We start from the raw sequence: 12,150 nt of genomic DNA, 5'->3' as shown, positions 1-12,150 counted from the left end.
AAATACAAACAAGAAAGGAAAACCAGTTCAAATATATCCCCTGGTGAATGGTATGACTACATAAAACAATTAATGAACACGAATTATGAAAACCAGTATACTGAACAACCTGAAAACATCCAGTTAGATCCTACGTTTAGGGATAACAAAAGTATTAAATTTCAAAGTAAAAAAAACAAGAAGTACTGAATGCCATAAAATCAAAGAAAAGAAACAATCCCTTGGGACCGAAAATATCCTAAATGAAATGCTTACCATCTCCTGTAATTTTAATGTTGACGAAATAGGAAACATTTTAATGCAATTTTGAAAGCAAGAATTTATTCAGAGAGTTGGAGGAGGAACTTGATTAACATGATTAAGCCAATACTTAAATCAGGGTCAGTCGATAACCCTGATTACTATAGAAGTATCTCTCTAAATAGTTGTCTGGGCAAGCTCTTCGCTAGAATTCTTTACACTAGACTAAATGATTACACAGAAGACAACAGTATGACAAGTAGAGAGTAAATAGAATTTAGAAAGGGGAACCGTACCACTGACCATTTAATTACCCTCAAAACCATAATAAATCAGGCTTTTAAAAATGCATATGAACACGCATGTTGTGTTGATTTTAAGAGAGCGTTCGACTCGATAAACAGGAAGGCCCTATTTCATAAATTGGAAAAGATATGTCGCATGTGGTGATTATTTAAATGTTTTACAAGATATGTATGCAAAAGTTTAATTCTCTCTTAAATTGCAACAAGAACGGAAGCCTTATTTTAATACATCTCTGGGACTAAAATAAGGATGCATACTTAGCATGCTTAGCCCAATACTTTTTTCGCTATAACATCAATGACTTAGTCGATCTATTTAATTAGGAGTGTCGGCCTGTTAGTATTGATCAAAATAAAATTTCTTGTTTGTTTTATGAAGACGATCTTGTGATACTTTCTGAGACCGCACCTTGGCCCAAATATATTTAAATAAATTAAATGATTAATATAATAGATGGAATCTTATGATTAACATGATAAAAAAACACACAAATAATGATATGTAATAATTTGTCGGACGGGTAATAAGAAAAAAAAAATTAAGAACTTTTAGGACTCGTATTTAAACCCTCTGGTTCCTTCTCGATAGCTATCAAATAGTTAATGTGGAAAGCAAAGAAAGCCACTGTTTGTATCAGAAACACCGTACCAGACAATAGAGTTGCAGCACTTTTACACTTAAAATTATTTGACTCATGTGTAAAACCCATCCTATTATATTGTACTGAAATTCGGAGTTTACCAACGCTCTGACGTGAAGATAAATACATAGAAAAACTGTATAAATCATTTCTTCCTGAAAAGACACTCGGCGTTCATAGATCAGCGACAATTTTGGCCGGGTTTGAGCGACATCCCTTACATATTTCAGCTTTGAAATATAGCATTGGGTACTGGCACCACGCAATGCAATAGAATATAAAAGTCGTGTAAAAGGGCATATGATGTGTCGCTTCATTTTAATAACGGGCTAAAAAAATTACGTACGGATATTATTAAATCAAATCGGTTTCCTTTATGTTTGGGGGAAAACCAGGGAACCTTCTCAAAAATAGAGCTTCTGAAAGTAATCGTAAGCAAGCTCTTTGATCGCGATATAATATCATTGAGAAACAGCCTCAACGATAACGCCTGTCATTCCCATGACCGATGAAATAAACTAAGAACCTGAAACACTGAAAAAACATTTTAAGATTGAAAATTACCTACTATTAGATATTGAAAAGACGCACATCACTAATGTTTGCAAAGTTAAGAATAAGCAATAGTAAACTTATAATATAACAAGGTAGATATAATTAGATTGCTGTAAACGATAGAATATGCCCTGTTTGTTCGACTTATATAAAGATGATGAATACCATTTCACTATTCACTGTGAGGAACTTGAAGAACCCGAAATAAATCATTTAACAAGTTGAAGGAGGTATACTGCCGGATTTTATGAAAATAACAAACAAAAAACAAATTCAATTTGATATTAGGTAGCAATGACATGGTTATCAGCAAAATGTGCATTATAGGAATAAGTTATATGTACGTGGAGAGACTGATGCTTGAAAGAAAAAGATGACATTATGCTTATGTATTTGCATATGGGTGTATTAATGTTTAGATATATTACGTATGCGTTTATATTTACAAATTGATATGTATCTCGCATCTAGCACTTCATCCAAGATTGGTATTTTTTGTTTCTTTTTTTATACCTCGCTGTTATGCTTATGTTTCTTTGTTTTTGATGATGATCCTTCATCGTCAACATTCTATATCAATAAGACTTTGAATTGAATTTGAATTTGAATGGTAAAGATGACATCAAAACAAAAGTGTGCCCCCCCCCCTTTAGAGTGAAGACCTCTTTTTTCCTTGTCATAATTTTTCGTGAACCAAATAGCCTTAAATTTTGGTTAAAACCTTTTTTCTTGTCAAATTTTTCGTCGGGATAATTTCCACAACCCCCTTTGGAAAAATCCTCGATCCGCCCCCTGCTATATGTGGTATTATCATGGCCTACTAGAGAATAGAAAGCATAGGCCTCTTATTCACACTATTTAATATTTCAGAACGAAATGTCATATATTCCTACCTGTTCCAAAAACATTATTGTCGTCTTCCTACAGGTCAGTAATCAACAATAGTCTGACAGCCAAAACCTTGATTTGGAGGCTAAGGTTCCATTGTCTATTTGAAATGGATTTTGACCGATGATACCTTCTATTTAGAGAATCCACACGCTTGTGCTCTATCAGCATTGAGCAATTAGAGATATACGCAAAAATCTAAAATGGCCGGCGGCGGCTATCTTGGATTTTATGTTTTCTCATTTTACCACCCCTAGAATTTTGAAAACTTGGAAAATAAAGGATTAGGGGAAAGATGATCCAAATCTGAGTTTACTTTAGGGATAGGACAATGTTTTGATGTCGAAATATTCGAGAAAAAAAAGAGGCCATTGTTTGATATGGCTGCCATAGAACATGCATTGAATTCTTTATATTCTTTACAACATATCAGGCCTAGAATTTTCACAACATGGGATTTAGGGGTTTTAGAGTGTGGAGAGTCCATTTGAGGGATACAGTCATGTTTTGATGACAAGATATAGAAATATCAACCATTTCCCAATAAACTATATACATGCAGATGCTTTATCTAAGAATTATTTCGCGCCCTTTCTATTTGGACGAGGTGGAAGAATGGGTAAAATAGACAATATTGATGTTTTACTTGAGCCAGTATCAAAGTGGATATTTCAAACTTAAGTGCAGTAAGAACGTGTATGATCAGGCGTATTAATCATGGTAATCATTTCCAGAGAGTGAGAGTGTGGAGAATCCAAATCTGAAAAATATTTTGGATGCGCAGCCATGTTTTGATGCTGGCATATGAAAACAGCAGCCATTTTCCAAGCTGACCACCATAGAACAAGTATTTTATTAACCATATACACGCCACTATTTTATTCATCCATTATTTTCCTTTTTCTATTGGACAAGGTGTTCGGATTGGAACAAGAAACAATATTAAAGCTTTTACTAATTGAGGCAGTTATTAAAATATTAGGGTTAAGTGCAGTAAGTAGGATATGTGTGTTATCGCTCTGCGTATGACATGTACGATAAGGCTTTATGATCATGTTACTAATTTCCAATTTAGATTTAGTCTCTGAAATGACTATATTGATGGTTTTGTATGGGTTTTATATACATCGCTGTGATGATGCAATATAATCCTTAAGAAAACTTAGAGTAGCCTAGATGGTGAAGGGGTGTCTGTCGTCTTCTTTGACCAATCAATCCTTCAATCTCCTGAAGCGATTTATAACATTACCAAACTTGCTGTAAAAAAATCAAATGCTTGATTATTTGCATAATGGCAGCTGCACACAGTTCAACATTACCTCTGCTCTGAAAATACAGTTTTAAAACAAGAAGAGAATTGTATGTTGACAATTAAAATATATCTGTTTCAATATTTCAATGTTAAACGCAATTTTCTTTTAACAGCTATAGGCGATATAAGCAGAGATCGTATAAAACTGTATAAAGAGCTCGAGCTCATCTATTCGTCTAATTCATATCCTTTTACGGGACAACTGAAAACATCTCTCGTAGCCCTGATTTGAGCATTTTAACAGGTCATGAGTCCACTAGCTATGAGCCAAACCTCAAGTTGCAGTCGCTTCAAGCAGCAATAATGACTCCTATCGACTCAAACTACTGCCTAGAATTGTTTCTAAGGACTTTCAACAGATCTCCCCTACCAGTGGCGTACCTAGGATTTTCCAAAGGGAAAAAGGGACTTCAAGTTCAAAGGAGCTGGCCACTTGTGGCTCGTCGGGGATCAGTTGTTAGTCGTCAGGGGGGGGGCAGGAATACGTCCCTTGCATGGGTTGTGACTCGTCGGGGGGGGGGGGGGAGTCTGCCCCTTCCCCTTACCAATAATGAAAAGTGTCCAAACTATATTAGGTAGTCAGTTTACGTATTGGTACCACCAGGTGGATGAGATTTTTTTCAGCTAGTCTACTGAGTATGTCAATGAATGCTCTGTCTTTGATTGATTACTCCATCGATAAAGGTGATAAAAGGCCTTGCTCATAATACACATGAAGCAAACAGATACACTGCCAGTTTGGAGATCCAATTATTAGGAAATTCATCTATATGAAAGGTGTTTCATGCACTTTTTCGGTAGAGGCCTTAATCTCCAGTAGGGAAACGATCTTTGTTTTGAATGTACTGCTGATCAAAAATAGGTACAGCATAGGACGGAATTTAATTGCTTTGCAGAAAAGAATTATATTTCTACAAAGGAGGTACAGAATGTAGATTCTTCGAAAAGAAAGTCTTACCAATCAATAATCATCTTTAAAAATGCAACCTTACCCTCCATTGGCTGCCGGACTACAATTGCCACAAGCAAACACATATACTGTTAAAAAAACAGACGAAACGAAAAGAAATAATATTATTCTGTAGATTGTTATATTTTCAAATATCGTTTCATAGAAATATATAAATGTCAAATCTATGACTAATATTACATTTTCTATCATGATATGTCACAACTGAACAAAATAAAAGTGTAATCTGAAATGTTTGTGTTCAGAAGTAACTAGCACAAATATGAACTGTTTTTTTTTTCAAGTTTATATGTTTTTAATTTGTCTTAGAAATAACGATTTCTTTGGGAAAAAATGACACCTAATTATTTGTCAGCTCCTGATGGTAAAGCAATGTGATGAAGTGGCATGACATACCCATTTGTTTGATATCAAACTCATCAAAATATCAGAAATAAACCCTTCAAAAAAGGTTTGGAAATCTGAGTTTGGCCATTAATTTCTCCAAACTCCCAATTTTACATAATGCATAATTGATATCTTCACAATGATAACTTGCTTGTTATCAAGCAAGGTTCGTTATATCGTTACGAAAGAGCAGGATTCAGAAGTGTATGAGGAATGAATTGAAAAGCTGCAAAACGAGCAAAAATAGTCATGATGGGTTAACATGATTCTTTCGTCTGTGTCACTAGAAATGAAAATCCACTCGTATCAAACCCCTGCGTCTTCATTTGTTGTTTATGTTTTGTTGTGGCTTATGTGGTGATGGTTCTCTAATAAAACGTGGTTTGAGTCGTGGTTTGAAATACCCATGCATATTTTTGTTATGTGTTTGCTTGTGCAGAGGTGTGTTTGATTCCATGTTAAAAAAGCTGAAATGATCTATTCAATTAGTATCAATCACACATTAATGTTCACTAGCACCGATGAGGGGTTATTGATCAAAGTCATATTTCCAAACTTTTTGAGGAGCTTAATTTCTAAAATACAGTAAGTTTTATAATGTATGGCAAGTGTCAGCCCTTTTTAAAATTTCCTTGGTGCATGTAAACTTCTGGCCTCAACTATAAATGTATATATATATCTATACATATATATATATATATATTATATATGAATATAGGTACATATATATATATATATATATATATATATATACTGTGCGTCCTAGAAAAAAAAAACGAAGCAGAGATTTATCGATGATACCAAAAAGTCACTTGCCGGGCTGTATGTGGATTTAAAAAAAAAACATTTTTAAAATGTTCAATATCTGCTCTTTAATTTGATACCTGAATTACAGAAAATGGTCAGGAAATAAAACAAGTTCTGCTTATTTGAAATAGAGCTTAAATGTCAATAAGTTCATAAAATGAAGAAGTTTTACAGGCTAGCGCTCCGAGTCACTCGATACACTGTTTTGTCATGAGTTGTGATAGGTCCATGGTTTTGTTGACGATCAGCCATGCATTAAAGGTCAAGTCCACCTCAGAAAAATGTTGATTTGAATCAATAGAGAAAAATCAAACACACATAACGCTGCAAATTTCATCGAAATCGGATGTAAAATAAGAAAGTTATGACATTTCAAAGTTTCACTTATTTTAACAAAATAGTTATATGAGCGAGCCAGTTACATCCAAATGAGAGAGTCGATGATGTCACTCACTCACTATTTCTTTTGTTTTTTATTGTTGGAATTATACAATATTTCAATCTTTACAAATTTGACGATTAGGGCCTCCTTGCCTGAAGCACAAAATGTTAACATAATGGAATTCCACGTGTTCAGGGAGGAATAAAAATTCATTTCACATGACAATGACGAGAAAATCAAAATATTTCATATTTCATAAAATAAAATACAAAAGAAATAGTGAGTGAGTGATGTCATCAGTTCCCTCATTTGAATATCGACCGAGATGTGCTTATAACTGTTTTGTGAAATGAAGCAAAACTTTAAAATATCATAACTTTTTTATTTTACATCCGATTTTGATGAAATTTTCAGTGTTATGCTTGTTGAATTTTCCCTTTTATTTCATTTAAGTTCTTGCTGGGGTGGACCTGTCTGTTGTTAACCGTGCGATAGCTTCTGTGGGAAACCGGTGAAAACACGTTTATTTAATGAAATTATGGAAATACAAGCACTGTTTGAGGGAACAGAACTTTTTTTTACTTCTTGACCTTTTTCTGTGATTAAGGTATCAAATAAGAGAGCAGATATCGAACTTTTTAGGAATGTGGTTTTCCTTTTGAAATTCAGATATATTCGCCAGAGGGGTTTTTGGTATCCTATCTTCAAATTATTTACGCTCACTTATGCGTGAATGAGGAATAATTTCAGCTGGAGGAGATTGTAAGCTTTGCAATGGCAGGTCACTTGGCTATTGTATTTGTGATTAAGCCATGATAAATCATCGATATATCTCGGTTTCGTATTATATGGGATGCACTGTGTGTGTGTGTGTATATATATATATATATTCATATATATATATATAATATATATGTATACTGTTACGATACTGCAACAAATAACAAGTAGATTTTAAATTTAATTTTCCCTTTTTTTATTACAGGAAATTGATCATGTACTTAAACAAAATAAAACCAAATAATCTTACATTAATCTCTTGAAATGTCTGATGTACAATCCAGGGTTATAGTTCACTGTTATAGTCCAATATATATTCCAGGTAGGCTGGGAAGATTCCTTATTGATGATGGCGATGATGAAACTGATGTTGAAGTCCGATGAATAATAAAAGTCACTGTAACGAGTTGAAATGTCCGTGAAGACGATGTTGATGATGATTAACAGTCAATTTCAGCAATCCATGGGTTGAAGCGTGTTCATTGAACAGGTTGATGATGTTGATGATCTCGATGAGAACTGATAATTTCTCTCTTAAAATAACTGCAAACAGTTCATTGATGGTGGGCACAAACTGCTCTGATCTGATCTGGTGAAGTGATCTCATATGATGTGATGTGATTTCCTGCTCTCATATGATGTGATGATCAAGTGATCTAATATGATGTGTTGATGTCCTTAAAGAAACTGCAGCTTTATATACTAAATTTCAACTAATCTAGAAGCTTCTAGCATTGTCTTCCAAAAGAACTTTCTCCTTTCAGGAGCAGTCAAAATCCAGAAGACTCTTGAATGACCTCATTGAAATCAACAGTGTCAATAACATAGCTAAGCCTATTGTTCCACTACCAATACAATTCTATTGTTTGGCTTTTCCCTATTCAACAATAAAACTCCTTGGCCATTAAATAGGCAAGGCCTGCATAATAAAAAGACATCCTGGAATGTTCTTTACAATTCTTGGCTATCCTTAAAGGGAAATAACTAATAGATGAATGTAATTGCTTTAAAAATTCTTTTACAATTATTCTTATATATATAACACCTCCCCCACCGGAGAAAAGAAAGCTTTACCGTAGTAAAGGTTTCTTTAAGATTACTTGTTTACAGTTATCATGTACAAATGTATAGTACTTAACATGTTAAAATAAATGAACATCAAAGATGTTTTCTTCAAATGACACACTTGGTCAAAATCATGAATAATTTCACTTTTTATACTCTTGACAGAGCATCAGAAATTACATTATTCTTTCCCTTTATGTGTACAATTTTCAAAGGGAATGGTTGGAGCATTAGGCTCCATCTATACAGGCTTTGGTTCTTTGTTTTGAATTTCTCCAAAAACACAAGAGGATTGTGATCTGTATAGACTGTAATCTCTCCATTGGTTAGATACACCTCAAACTGCTGAAGGGCTAGTACGAGACTCAGTGCCTCTTTTTCAATAGTTGAATACTTCTTTTGAAACCGATTGAGTTTCTTAGAGAAGTAGCACACTGGTTTTTCGATGCCTTCTTCATCTTCTTGGAGTAATACTGCTCCTATTCCAACATCACATGCATCAATAGCTACTTTGAATGGCTTTGTGAAGTTTGGAGCTGCCAAAACAGGCTCATTCACCAAAGTGGCCTTTAATTTCTTAAATGATCTTTGACATTCGTCAGACCAAACATACTTCACTTTTGCCTTCAGCAAGTTTGTCAGAGGACTAACCACTGTACTGAAATTTGGAACAAATTTCCTGTAGAAGCCACTCATACCTAAGAATCTGAGCAATTCTTCCTTAGTTGTGGGAATTGGGAAGTCTAAGATAGCTTGTATCTTGGCTTCTCTTGGTAGCACTTGCCCTTGACCAACCACATGACCAAGATATGTCCTTATTTGTCCTTATATCTCCTTATTTGTTTCTATTTGTTATTGAAATAATGGCCCTTTTGATACGCAAAAATGATCAAATTATTGGTATTCCTATAGGTGATCAAGAGGCTAAGATATCTTTATTTGCAGATGACTCTGTGTGTTTTTTAGATGGTTCTGATAATTCTTTCATTCATCTTTTCAATAACCTTCATAAGTTTGGGATTTATTCTGGATGTAAAATTAATATTAACAAAACTGAAGCAATATGGATTGGTTCCAAAAAGGATTGTCAACACATTCCCCCGGAAAGTGAATCAGTTTAAATGTTTAGGAGTAAATTTGTCTTTAAATGTAAGTTCTATATTTGATTTGAACTATAAGGTCAAGTTAAAACATATCAAGCAAAGCATTAATTGCTGGCGTTTGAGAAATCTTTCTCTTATTGGTAAAGTTTGTGTGATCAAGACTCTTATGTTACCTCAACTAATATACCTTTTCTCTGTTCTTTGTGTTAAAATTCCAAATTCCTTTTTCAAGGAATTGAACAAGATATTTCATAATTTCATATGGAATGGAGGCAGAGACAGGGTGCAGAGAAAGGTCATGTGTAATGATTACAATGAAGCTGGTCTTAGAATGATTGACCCTCTTAACTTTTCTATTGCTCTAAAGATGGTTTGGGTAAGAAATTTACTTGACGACAGTTATAATTCCCTTTGGAAAGCTATTGAACTATCTTTCTTGGAAAAGTTTAATCCTGATGTATCTTTATTATGGAAAGCTCATGCACCTGAAAGTATTTTGAACTCTTTGAAAAATATACAACTAGCTGATTCACTTCGTTGTTGGTATTTGTTTCGAGAAAATGCTACCATAGAATTTTATGATTCAAAGTATTCTCAATTGAGTGCGTGTCAATCTATTTGGTATAACAGATGTATTCCAAGTCCAAGCAATATCTTTATTACCCATCCTGGTTTGTTAAAAATATCTATACTATCTCTGATTTGTTTAACCCTCCTCTTCTTGGGCACAAACTTTTTGAGGAACTTGTACTAGATTTTAATGTTCCCTCTACAGATAGGAGGAAGTTTAATTTTTTTATTAAGAACATTCCAAATGATTGGTTGGAAAATTGTGATACTGACATTGTTGGTGTGCATGATACAGTAGTTTTGAAATTACTGAGCTTAAAAAAGGTTCCCAAGAATGTTTATTGCTTATTACTTGGTAGTTTTAGTCCCGACAAGAGATATGTTTTTTTGGCAAAACAATCTTCCAATACCTCCTAGCATTAGTTGGGATAAGATCCACAACTCAAATTTTCTCTGTACAATTGATTCTAAACTACGGTCGTCTTATTTTAAAATTTTCCACAATGCAATTGCCTTAAATAGTTTTCTTTTTAAGATCAAACGAAAAGATTCTCCTAATTGTGCTTTTTGTGATGAACAAGAAGAAACAATGGTACACCTGTTTTGTGACTGTGATAAAGTAATTCCTATTTGGCAAGATCTTCTCACATTGATTAATCAAAGATGTAATCGCAACATCAACATCTCTAATTTCGAAAAAAATTTTGGTATTTACAATGATAAATTTCTAACCTTTCTATTCTTGTTGCTGAAATACCATATCTATTGTTGTAAATTTAATGGTAATCTTCCAAATTTTGTTTCTTTCAAATCTTTTGTGAGAAAATATAAGGAGACAGAATTCTATTTAGCCAAGAAACGAAACAAACTTAACATTCACTTCCAAAAGTGGTGTTTCGACATTCCTTAAATATTTTGTTACCCCTGCACTGAAAAATTTCCTCCTTTCCCCTGTAAGTTTGAAGTATGATGTATGTGAACTATTGTTTTTAAGTACATGTTACATGTACATTGTACTTTGTATTAGCTGCCTGCAAGCAATGTGCCCTTCTCGATCAGAGCCAATATGACCTTTTGACCTTTGTTTATTAATCAATAGAATTTTCCATGGATCGGGCAACAAGACATAGATGAGTGTTTGAAAAGCTTTGTAGTGATTTAGGGAGGGAACGTGAGGGAGAGAGGGGGAGGCTGGTTCGTGAACATGGTGAAGGATTTTTGAGCTTGAGGTTGGGGGTGGTATCAAGATGGAGATTCAATTCAATTCAATTTATTATTTTTCATTTTCAACAGAAGAACAAAGTAATGTGATCAAAATAGTTACAATGAACTTATACAGATAAAATAAATTCAGGCATGTACAGTATTTGATATTTATCTATAAAACGAAGTAAAGCAAAACAGAATATATATAAGCAAATATCATAACCATTTTAAAATAAAAATTCTGTGAAAATGGAGGGATCCACTAAAAAGCAGTGCTTGTAGTGTGTGGACCCCTCTAAATAATTATTTTAGAATTGCCTACGAACTAGACAGACAAGTTTACAAAACAGAGAACAGCAGAACAAAGAACAAGAAACAATCAAACAATTGAAGCACACACAAAGGATATGAAAATAAAAAATGAAAAGAGATAAAGAAAGATAACAGAGATAATACAGCAGGACTTCAACGCGCGGATAATTATACCAAAACAAAATAAGTTAAGGAGGCATGAAATGGTGAATTTAATGATAAAATTATTTAAAACTGAGTAAATGATGACCTGTATGATTTCAGAAAATTAGTTTTAAGTTTCATTTTAAAAGAACAAAGGGATGGGCTTCTAATTATATCTTCACTAAGGGAGTTCCAGAATCTCGGGCCATCGTATATAAATGTTTTTTTTTAGCTAATAATGTTCTTAAAAGAGGTAAATGAAACTCATTAGACTGTCTTGTAGGGTAATGATGAATTGAACGATTTTGAGGGAACATTGAATCAAATACGTGAGGAAGTGAATTGTTATTATATTTATACATAAATTGGCCTAAGTGAAACAGATATAGATCATTTATTTTTAGCAGCTTGTTTTCGGCAAACAATGGATCTGTATGTGAAAGAAATGAAGAATGGTTAATTATACGGAGAGACTTCTTTTAT

This window comes from Lytechinus variegatus, chromosome 13, assembly GCF_018143015.1.
Source record: "Lytechinus variegatus isolate NC3 chromosome 13, Lvar_3.0, whole genome shotgun sequence".
Classification (NCBI taxonomy): Eukaryota; Metazoa; Echinodermata; class Echinoidea; order Temnopleuroida; family Toxopneustidae; genus Lytechinus; species Lytechinus variegatus.
The sequence above is the reverse complement of the archived record's forward strand: the minus strand, read 5'-3'. Positions refer to the sequence as shown.